This window comes from Dipteris shenzhenensis, chromosome 24 (assembly GCF_047967505.1).
Source record: "Dipteris shenzhenensis isolate YYH24624 ecotype China chromosome 24, Dip_SZ_1.0, whole genome shotgun sequence".
In the NCBI taxonomy this organism is placed as follows: domain Eukaryota; kingdom Viridiplantae; phylum Streptophyta; class Polypodiopsida; order Gleicheniales; family Dipteridaceae; genus Dipteris; species Dipteris shenzhenensis.
In genome coordinates this window covers 52,844,704-52,856,684 of record NC_141619.1, presented here as the reverse complement: position 1 = coordinate 52,856,684, position 11,981 = coordinate 52,844,704, and positions in this window count along the sequence as shown.

The following is an 11,981-nucleotide window of genomic DNA, read 5'->3' as shown; positions in this document are numbered from 1 at the left end:
TCCAAATTTTGCATAAATATATTAAATTAATATTTTGGAGAACTGTACTAGTTCAATACTGTCTGCAGGAATAAACGACTTTGAGCTTGAGTAGGAGGTTGCAAAATATGTATGTCGATTGGAAATTAGCAAGATGATCTTGGAACGAAACACACACAAGTATTCAGAGAGGAAATTGGACAGGGAGGCCGCAGAAAAATGGGCAATATGACATATAGAATGCCACTATATTCCAAAGTACTTTGGTTGGGTTGCAATTGTAATATCAGTTTTTCATTCAGATTGCCTCAGCCTTTTGGTAGAGGAATTTAGGCCAATGTATGAAGCCTTACTCAACATTAGGTAAATACGGACTTGAATCTATTCCAAGGTGAGATCATGCACTACTGTATCATGTAGTGTACGTTTATGAAAATCGAAGACACTTAGAGGCAACGATGGAAAGTGAGATATACTGAAAAATGAGATTCTATCATGTAGAGTACAGATGCAGGGTTTTGTCAAACCTACTTAAACCTGAGTTAACTAGTGGGGGGAGAGAGAGAGAGAGAGAGATTTAATTCCTGTTTTTTGGTCTCTTTTGTTTCTTGATTTTTTTGTGTATTTTTGCTTAGTCACCACGTTCCTTTATTCTTTATTTCTTGTTATCTTTTCCTTTTGTTTGATTGACATATTTTAGTAAGCACTGGGTTTGCCTAAGAGACACCACGGGTCTTTAGAAACCCAGTATAGCTGCTTATGCTTGGGCACTGATGACAACCGACATACACATTGCTTTGCTTGGTATGGATGCCTACCTTTTGTTTCTCGAATTATCTTTTGTTAGCTCGTTTTCTCTCTCTTCCGTTTTCTCCTGTATTTTCATTGTAGAAATTCGGACTTTAGAACAATTAAAATCTGAATTTGTACGATTGGATATATTCTAGCCTTACAAAGGTATATATATAACCATGGACTCAGATAACATCTACTTCACAAAGAAAATGAATTCAGATAAATGTAAAAAAGCCTGATGACTGTGTCTGTCTTGTAGCTGTAAAGACTCAGCGCTTCCAAGTCTTCTACATGTAGGAGCCTCTGTGCGTAATTTCTTATACATTCAGGATATTTGTATTAAGGAGTCCTTGCTATATGACGAGCTAGAAGTGGGTCAAAGCTATATGAACACCTGGAAGTGCATAAAAGCGGACCATGGAGAATGCACATTCTCTGCATCATCTTCTGGACATTCAAGGGATGACTCCACGTATACCCCCCTAGTTGCAATGTGTGCAGCCTCATTTTCAAAGTTATACACTGCTTTATCGCTCCCCTCAAGATTTAAGGATCCACTGCCTTAAGACTTTGGCCTCATTTTAATGAGGTGCCATGGAGGCTGGAGCTGGCACCCTTATCTTGCAAGCTCCACCATCATTGCAGTCTGGACTATTGTTGTTGAACCTTATGCTCATCTGGCTTGGCCATATCAGAATCCAGGTTGTCATAAGCATAGCTTTGCTTATACATTCAGGATATTTGTATTAAGGAGTCCTTGCTATATGACGAGCTAGAAGTGGGTCAAAGCTATATGAACACCTGGAAGTGCATAAAAGCGGACCATGGAGAATGCACATTCTCTGCATCATCTTCTGGACATTCAAGGGATGACTCCACGTATACCCCCCTAGTTGCAATGTGTGCAGCCTCATTTTCAAAGTTATACACTGCTTTATCGCTCCCCTCAAGATTTAAGGATCCACTGCCTTAAGACTTTGGCCTCATTTTAATGAGGTGCCATGGAGGCTGGAGCTGGCACCCTTATCTTGCAAGCTCCACCATCATTGCAGTCTGGACTATTGTTGTTGAACCTTATGCTCATCTGGCTTGGCCATATCAGAATCCAGGTTGTCATAAGCATAGCTTTGCTTATGAATTTAATTTGTTTTTTTTATTTTTCTCCTTTACTCATGTGTGGTAATATCCCTTTGCCTTTTGATGTTCTCTAGTATTGCAGTCGCCTCATTTACCAGATTGCCTTGTCGTGGGCATGCAATGGCATGGCTGTCTAGCTAGCAGCAAGCAGATTCTGCCACAGAGACAGTGTGGCAGCCATGAGATTCAGCCACATGGACAGCATCAGGACAGCCACACATCAGAATCTTATGCTCATCTGGCTTGGCCATATCAGAATCCAGGTTGTCATAAGCATAGCTTTGCTTATGAATTTAATTTGTTTTTTTTATTTTCTCCTTTACTCATGTGTGGTAATATCCCTTCGCCTTTTGATGTTCTCTAGTATTGCAGTTGCCTCATTTACCAGATTGCCTTGTCGTGGGCATGCAATGGCATGGCTGTCTAGCTAGCAGCAAGCAGATTCTGCCACAGAGACAGTGTGGCAGCCATGAGATTCAGCCACATGGACAGCATCAGGACAGCCACACAGGCTGCCATGTCATCAGTGGGACAGGTGCAACAGCAGATCTGGCTGTTTACTAAGCCGTACTGCCAAGTCAGCAGGCAGAGCACATGCGAGCGGTGCAGGATCCACATGGCAGCCATGCAGGCTCCACAGCAGAATAGTCACAGCAGTGTTCAGCCAAGTCCAGGAGCAGGGGCAGGCCTGGAACACGTGGCTGACTGGCACATCAGCACACAGAAGGGCCAGACTACAGATGAGGTCAACTACAGGTCGGGTGGAGCCAGCTCCAGGTCGGTTTTGGGAGAGCAAGTTGGCCTCCTCTTTAGCTATCTTCAGGGCCGCCGATCCCAGCCTATAAAAGCAGCCCTAGCACTTGTTGTCCATCATCTGCACCAATTCAAGCCTCCATAGCTTCTAGAAGGACCAGCGAAAAGTCCCTGAGTTCAGTTGTAAGGAGCAGGAGAGGAAGAGCAGGCTTCACTACAGTTGTAAGCATCAAGCCTGGGGCATTTATCAATACAACAAATGCGACACAGCGGGGGGCCAATTGCACCTAGAGAGGCTCTGTTGCACTCTACACTAGCATGCATGCAAGTGTAATAAATAGGGTCAATGCCCCACCTGTTGGCCATCATATGAGGATTGCGGTGGGGTTTGATACCTGAGGGAATATGAATCGTCATGCCATATGGGCACGTGAAGAGGAGGTGGAAAGACTGCCACGTGGGCAACAGACAGGCTGCCAAGTGGGCAGCAACAGATCGTCCTGCTTGAGTATGGTTTAGGGCAGCCAGGTCAGCAGATTTGGCTGACAGTAAGCCCCGTTGTGTATAGCCGAGCCGAGTGTAAGTGTCTGTTGGACTGGGCTGGACAATAGTACAAGGGCCATGCAACTTCAGCCCATGATGCAACCCTTACCACGGTGGTCTCGCAGCTCCAAGACGCTCATGCTGCAGCGGAGTGTTGGGTTCTGGTGACAAGAGAAGAATGGGATAGCAATGGCCAATTGGCCAAAGAGGAACGAGATAGTGCAGTTTAAGAAGCCAAAGAGGAACGAGATCATGCTGCCCAAGAAGTCAAAGAGGAACGAGAGCATGAAGCTCGAGAAGAGAAGGAAGAGCAAGATCGGACATTTGCTCCTCTCTCTAGTCAAGACTGAGGCGTCAGAGACAGCAGAGGGCATTTGGCAGCCCACCAAGTCCTCGTTTCCAGGGAAGGCCAGCTTTCAGAGAGAAAACTAATCCTTTAGTTTTTGTTTTTTAGAGTCCATCAATTTAAAAGCTACTTTTCAGTGCTCCCTAGAGAGGACAAGGAGAGCCTATCCTTGCCTCCATACATCATAGCTTGAAGATGAGGAGGCCTTGTCACACGAGTTTCGGCCTTCCATCCTTACCGTCACCACAGCCAGAGGATCATAGAAGAAAACTTCTTCTCGGAGCTTCACACTCAATATCCACGTTGAGGTCGAAGTAATTCTCCATTTGCAGACTGATGTCTTCGACAAGAAGAAAGACAACACAGCCACACATTCAACGATCAATCAACAAGGGTCACACAAGCACTTGGCTCAACTCGTGGGTTTTACGGGTCTTTACGCACTGCGGATTATTTAGTAAGAAATAATAGAAAAGAAACTCTTTGAGGACTCTAAAGATCCATTAGGTTTTGCCAAGGTTCTATAGTTATTTGCATGCTCTCACACTTAGTGCAAAACCACTGTCTTTATTATAAAAAAAACTATAATTTAAAATTGAAAGGTAAGTCAGCATTATTTTTCTTTGAAGGTTTTATGAATGATACCTGCAAAGTTTTGATGTCAACTTTTTGGGGAATTTTTTGGCTTTATTTTATTCAGTAAACGACAATCTCTTCCATCGCCAAGCGTAAAGCCCGTTAGGTAGGCATAAAGCCCGTTTGGCTTGCATAAAGCCCGTTCAACAGGAAAAATGATTTTTTTAAACAGACGAACTTGCTTTTTTGACAAACCACTTTCTAAATAGCAATTTTTTTTTCAAGCAACGGCTTCAGCAGCATTTAACGTTGAATTGGCTTTAGCGCCTTGCTCACAAACGAACACGCGAGACTTGGATGAGCGATCGGAAACCTTGGAGTGACTCGAAGACTTGTAGCTGGAGGAAGCTAAGGCAATCGTTCTAGGGAGAGCTCAAGCATAGAGGGAGAGTGGATCCCTTGAATTGATTTATAGCCATGTTGGAGGGGGGGTAAAAAGCACACACAAGCTAAAATTTGAAAAGTCAATAGCCACACATAAGCTAAAAGCTGAAAAGCCAACAACCATCTAAAAGTAGAGGTCAAGAATTTTAGAAGTGTAATTATTCTTAGTTTTTAAGGAATTTTTATTAGAAAATTCTAAAATGTACTATCTCTAGGAGAGAGAGTGCTAACAAATGAAAATGAAGAGTTAGCTTCCTATGCCTAGGCTTGACCACAATGCTACTAGATCCACAGGAATCTAGGCTTGACCACAATGCTACTAGATCTAAATCCATGAAGCTGATATTCTCTCTCGTGCGTGTGTGTGCACACACACGACCATCGACGAGGGGCTCAACTGCCTCAGGCCTACATTGATAGACAACATCCATCCTTTAAATTTTGATAGTTTTGAGCATAACATCATTAAACTAGCACAAGAAAGGGGAAACCAAGAATAAAACTTTAAGTTATTTCCTTATGCAGACAAGGAAGATCCTTCTAAATCTCTACTACGTGTCGTTTCTTATCACTTCAAAAGGATAAAGTTGGGGAAGTCAAGTTAGTTCCCATCAAGTAAGATGAAAGCAAGCAAGGAGCTTACAAATGGACCTAACAAACATATGATCATAGATGTAGCCCTAAAATATGAAACAGATATGAAAAATGATAGATTTCATATGCTAAAGTGACTCCTTATGAAGTACATGGATCGTTTGAGAGGTGAGAGTGCATACATTTCATGAAGGAAGATTCTAAACTTGTAATGCAACAACCCTATTCTATGAACCCTAAGTAGACCTAGTTAACCCCTTGAAAAAATGGAAAAAGCGATCTTTACAATTATCGAACATATCTTAGCTGGAACAAAAGTCTATAGACTTGTGGATAACTCTTTGGGCTACAATCAAGTGCAAATCAATATGACAGATTGCTATTAAACTATCTAAATGGGGGTATCTATGCAACCATCAAACCTATTTTATGAGGTGTTTGTCAGTATTGTCATTGTATAAGATCTCATTGATCCTCTAAAATGTTGTACTCATGGAGGGACAGGGTCTAGATATGGGATATCTACATAAAATTAGGATTGTAAGAGAACTCCTCCAAAGAGTTCAATTTTTCGAAAGATGCTCATGCTTTTCGAGTTGAATTTCTCCAGAGACGCTCATGCTTGCCCAAGGTCAATTTCCTAGGAAAGCTCTTTTTCATTGCCTTTAGCTCTTTAACTTGTTTAGAGGAACGATTTATTTAGACTTTTGCAAGGCTTCTTATCTTGAATGGGTAGACTATGTTCGTTGCACTAAGTTACTTTGAGCTGAGACCTAAAGTCATCATTGGGTCTATATTTGTAGAGTATGCTTGTATAAGGTATCCCCAAGGAGTTGCAAATAATTACTTTTACAGACTAGCCTTGACCTTTTTTGAGGAGGTGTCCACTAGTTCCTCTTTTGACGGAGCCTTCGTATTCAAAAGCAATGTTGTGGCTGTTGGGGCAACTAGACGTGATCCCTTTGGTTTCAGCAAGGCCGTATCACAAAGGATTAAATCTGGGCATTTAAGTCTTACTTTCTTTGTTGAGTTTTTAGCTCCCAAGTTGAACATTTGAAACTTAACATAAACTTGGAGAGAGGTCCTCTAGCAAAAGGTCCACAACCAAATTTGCTAAACTAGGTGTAGTAAATGCATGATCGAGTGAGTGCAACTAGGAGAGTTGCAAAGTTGTGTGAGCAAATGAGATTCCACTGAAGCTCTTTGAGGAGGCATGCAAGATCTACACCACCCCTTCATTGATATAACCAAAGTGTTGGTATAATGAAGAAGCTTTTGATACTGTGTGTAGTATCGAGGGGGGGAGTACATATCTCATGAATTTGAGACATTTCTGAAGGAAAAAGGCATTATGCATCAGCTTACATACCTATGTGATGGGCAAGAAATGCTAGTTGGACATGCAAAGCCATTACAATTTTGATTTTACATGCAAGGTGACATACCAATGATGCAGTACACGTGTTGCCACCTTGATGAGCTTGCCGATTAATTGTTGCAACACCTCTACCATTGGAGTGTTGTAGCCATGTCCATATCATCAAGCTTCCCTTCTGATGCACCTTTGTGCTACTTTTGTAAAAATTATAATCTACATTTAGATTTTTTATTTCACTATCATTTTAAAGATTGTTTTACTAAATAATTTCATTATTTGGCATCATAGTAGTTTACAAATCCAAGCAATCAAACTTTTTTGGAAGGCTATTTTGTAGCTTTTTAGTTTAAATAAGCCAAAATTTTCCCTTGCTTTAGGCAAATGTCTTACATTTGAAAATAGGATCCAAAGCCTCTCAATGATAATATTCATAGCACAAATTGTATGAGAATGCACATACGTCATGCACAAAATTGAAATGTTTACAACAAGAGGGATCTATGTTTGAAATACCAATAGGGATCATTCTACTTGGAATTTGGGTCCCACAACCAATAATCACTCCATGTGAGTTGTGGTCAAGAATTTCCTCTAAGATTCTTTTCATTTAGCATTCCTTTCAAGCAATTTGAAGAAAGGCCTCCCAAATTCTAGCACCTTCTCAACCCATTCACGTTTTAAAGTGGTGTTAACTATGTTGAGTTGTTTATAGATAAGATTTTACTTTTGGTATCTTGTAAGGTGGTTATTTTCTCACATATGTAGGTATACAAACTTGTTGCCCCTTGTGGGAGTTTTTTGCACCACAACTTGAGCACACTAAATGAAATAATGCACCACTCACAATAATAGCTATCAAGAATCCAACATCTTGAACATTCGAGCATGTGTGAGTAAGAAGAAGTTATGTGTTGACCATAGAATGATTGCATACAAGTGTGAATTGAAAAAATGAGTTCACTTGATTTCCAAATCCTATATGTTGCGTGTGCAAATGAAAGGCTCTTATGAAGCGGCATTAAAACTCTCGGTCTTGATTAGTGTATAATTTGGTCTAACATATTCAATATGATTAGAAAGATCCTGTACTTGTGGCTACCAACATTTTGAAGCATAAAACTTGCTTGGCCAAAGTTTCTAAATTTCTAAGATATCTTCAAAAATTAGCTTGATGGTTTAGCCAAAATATGAACTGCAAAGAAAAAGTGTTAGCTAGACGTGTATTTCCTTTGATGCAAAAGTGTGTTTCCTATAATGAAGATGTGATAAGCATGCCTTACAACAATACTTACTGGCATATCTTATGTGTTGCACCTCCTAAAAAAGCAAACATGATGTCTTATTCTTTTTGTAAATGCAACATATTATCTATAATCACCTTCTGTATTTCATCAAAAAATGAGGATGCCTTGCAATTTGGTCCACTTAGGGATTGGAGTAGTCTCATTACACATCATGAAATGCATTATTATGACACACACAACATTTTGGAGTAGAACAGAAGGCAAACAATCTCAAAGAACTTTTTAAGTGGTTTTATCGAGGTATACTACAAAGGCTGTAAATTAAGAAACAGGTAGCAATGTCACAATTGCAAATTAAGAAACAAGTGGTGACAAAATCACAAGTTAAACTATCTTTCAACATGGCCCAAAAAGAAAGAAGAAGGCAAATCTTGGACAACTCAACATCTACACAGAACCATGTAGAACGGAGGCATTCAAAGACATATCACAAGCAGACAAATAGAGTTTAGAAACTTAGTAACTTTCATAATACAATGTACAAGTCACTAGAATAAAGCAGTGAATATAAGTCTTAACAACTACTATTTGCAAATTCAAGACACGTAAATAAATGACTGCTGTTTTTGCTATGTTTGCTTTGTCTGCTATGTTTCAACTATTGGACAACTGCTTTGCTTCTGTTTGCTTGGCCTCTAGAGTTAAAGGCGCCTCTCTAAACTTGATAAGTTGGTGCTTTCCATAACCATCCAAGTGGAGAGGACTTTTTAATACCATTTTCTTGGGCATATACAGTGTAGGAGAGGAAATGCCCTGCTCTTGAGCCCTATTGTCCAAGGTAACAACAAAATGGTAGAATATTTTTCAATCAAAATCACCTTAGATATTTCTACCAATTGGCATGATGTGCACTAAGAAACTTTGGCAAACACTTGAAGAAATAAATAGCAGGCTCTCCATTATTGCTCAATTGTCGATGAAACTATTCTTCTAGGGCTATTAAAGTATCATCATCAATACAATTTTTAGTTTCTATATTGCAAGATTGAGCAATCAGCGTAAGTACCTAATCTTGCCTCAAGTCTAATATAAACTGCATGCCATTTAGTAGAACATACAAGGGGATAGCCTGACTGCAGTTTTCAATATCAAGACATTCAACAGAGATTTCCCCTTAAGTGTATCAAACTTCAGTGCAACAAGGTCCAAAGCTGCAATTTCTTTACTCTCTTTCTCAAGAGTAATTTCCTCCTCCTCTGCCTTTGTACTTCTTCTACTTTTGTGTCTTCTTCTTTACTATTGCCTTCTTCCTTAGAACCTTCCACAAGCTCTTCAAGGGTCTCTTTAAGAGCACTATGAATTAAACGAAGGTACACAGCAAATGATAAACTCTCCCGTAAGAGCTTGCATGCTTTGAAATGTGTGGTAGAATTTGCCTTATATGATTTAAGCATGCTATCAAACCTTCTGTTACAGGGATCCTGAGCTTGTCATTTGTTATCAAATATCTGATGTGTACATAAACCTTGCTAGATATGCATTCCTTGCCCTTCCTTATAAGCTCTTGGAAGTTTGTGAGCTCTTCTAACAATAAAAACTTATTCTGATCCAAGATGCCAAATAGTCCATATCTTTGTTAAAGATATTATAGAAGATATGAAAGTCTTGTTGAGCACTGCTTCTTTGAAGAAAATAAAAGAGCATCAGGTTTAGAGATTTTTTGTCTTCACCTAATGTGTTGCCCCGTGACAAAATATGAAGAGGGGAGAGAAGAAGAGTGGAGATGAGAAGAGAGGGCACAGCTAGAGAGCACACCACAAATGACTAACTGTACACTAGAATTAGTTGAAAAAATAGAATATATACAAACCCTTTTAGGGTTAGGGTTAGGGGATCTAACCCTTTCCTTTATAGCACTCTATAAGGTTAGTGCTATGCACATATGATCACGTGATGGTGCTATGCACACATGATCACATGATGTTGAGCGTGAACTCTCAACACCTTCCCTCAAGATCAACATCATGAAGTAGGCCTTCCCTCAAGATGATGATTCTGGGGAATCGAAGAAGGACTGAGCATTACATTCCATCACATCCCTTTAATGGGAATGTCCTTCCTCTGCATCAAACCAAGAGCTAGTCGGTGTTTCTCGAATAGCTCTTTACTGAGTGGTTTGGTAAAGATGTCTGCAACATTTTCTTTGCTATCACAATGCTGCAGTGTGATGTCACCAAGTAACACTCTTTCTCTGATGAAGTGCTCTCTGACATCAATGTGCTTTGTTCTGGAGTGATATATTGGATTTTTGGCCAATGCTTGAGCCAATTGATTATCACAGTATATTGTTGTTGGCTTTGACTCATCAAAGTAATCTGCTTCTGACAATAGTCTTCTAAGCCATATAGCCTCACATGCACCTGTAGTGAGTGCTCTATATTCTGCTTTAGTCGAAGACAAAGAAACAGTTGGTTGTTTGTTTGACAACCATGATATAGCACCTTGACCAAGGAAAAATGCATATCCCTGTGTCGATCTCCTGGTCTCATGATCTCAGGCATAGTCACTGTCACAGTATCCATGCAACCGTGGATGACTTCCTCTGTATTCTATCCCAAACTGTCTTGTACCTCTGATGTATCTCAAGACTCTTTTGGCTGCATTCCAGTGAGACTGTTTTGGATTTGCCATAAACTGTGCTAGTGAGCTTACTGCATAACAAATATCTGGCCGTGTGATTGTCAGATATATAAGAGATCCAATGAGTTGCCTGTAGTATCTGTCATTGACTATAGGCTTTTCTGAATCTTTAGTAAGTTTCAAACTCTGTTCCATGGGAGTGGCTGCAATCTTGCAATCTGCCATATGAAACTTCTTCAGGAGACTGTCAACATACTTGAGCTGACTCATGAATGTGCTATCCGAATCTCTCCAGAACTCAATTCCAAGACAATAGTGCATAAGTCCAAGATCTTTCATGTCGAAGTCTGCAGATAAGTTTTGTTTTAGTTTTCTGATGAAGCTATCCTTGCTTCCTGTCACAATCAGATCATCTACGTACAAAAGTGCAATAGTAATGTCTTCCCCTTGAACTTTGTAGTAGAGAGTATGATCTGCATTGGACTTCATGTATCCCAGATCAGCAAAATACTTGTCAATTCTGCTATACCAACTTCTGGGTGCTTGCTTTAAGCCATAGAGACTTTTCTTGAGATGGCAAACCTTGTTCTCCTTTCCTGGTTCAACATAACCGGCTGGTTGTTGCATGTAGACTTCCTCATCTAGATAACCATTGAGAAATGCATTCTTGACATCGAGCTGATACACATTCCATTTATTGAGTGTCGCTAGTGATATCAAGAACCGTATGGAATCCATCTTTGCTACTGGAGCATAAGTCTCATCATAATCTTGGCCATATTTTTGTGCAAATCCTTTTGCAACTAATCTGGCTTTGTATCTCTGAATACTGCCATCTAGATTGTACTTCACTTTGTATACCCATTTGTTGGCTATGGCCTTCTTTCCTGGTGGAAGGTCGCATAATTCCCAAGTGTTATTTTTATACAAAGCATCCATTTCTTCATTCATAGCAGTTTGCCATTCTGGCTTATCTACTGCGTCTTCGAAGTACACTGGCTCTTCGGTAGCCATGATGGTAGTCATAAGAGCATAGTTGGTGGTTTCCACCTGAATTGCTTTGCCTTTCTGAGCATATGTCAATCTGGCTGGTGGTCTGCTTTCCCTAGTAGACCGTCTGAGCTGCTGTGGCACTGCTTGGGGTATTGCTGGCAATTCTTGCTCTTCTTCATCAACCTGTTCTGTAGATGACTGTGAAGTCGATGCTTCTATCTCCTGTGTAGGTGAGGTTTTCCATTCTGATTCCTCATCAAAGATTACATCTCTGGAGATAATGACTTTGCGGTTGATGGGATCATACAATTTGTATGCTTTGCTTTCTTCACTGTAGCCAACCATGATGCATTTGCGTGACTTTGCATCCAATTTCCTGCGATGATCATCATGTATGTGGGCATATGCTATGCAACCAAATATGGGGAGATGCCTAATGCGTGGCTTGTGTCCAGTGAATGCTTTATGAGGAGTCATACCTTGTATCGGTTCGGTAGGAAGCCGATTAAGCAAGTAGTTAGCTGTAGCTATTGCTTCTGTCCAATACTGATTCGGAAGA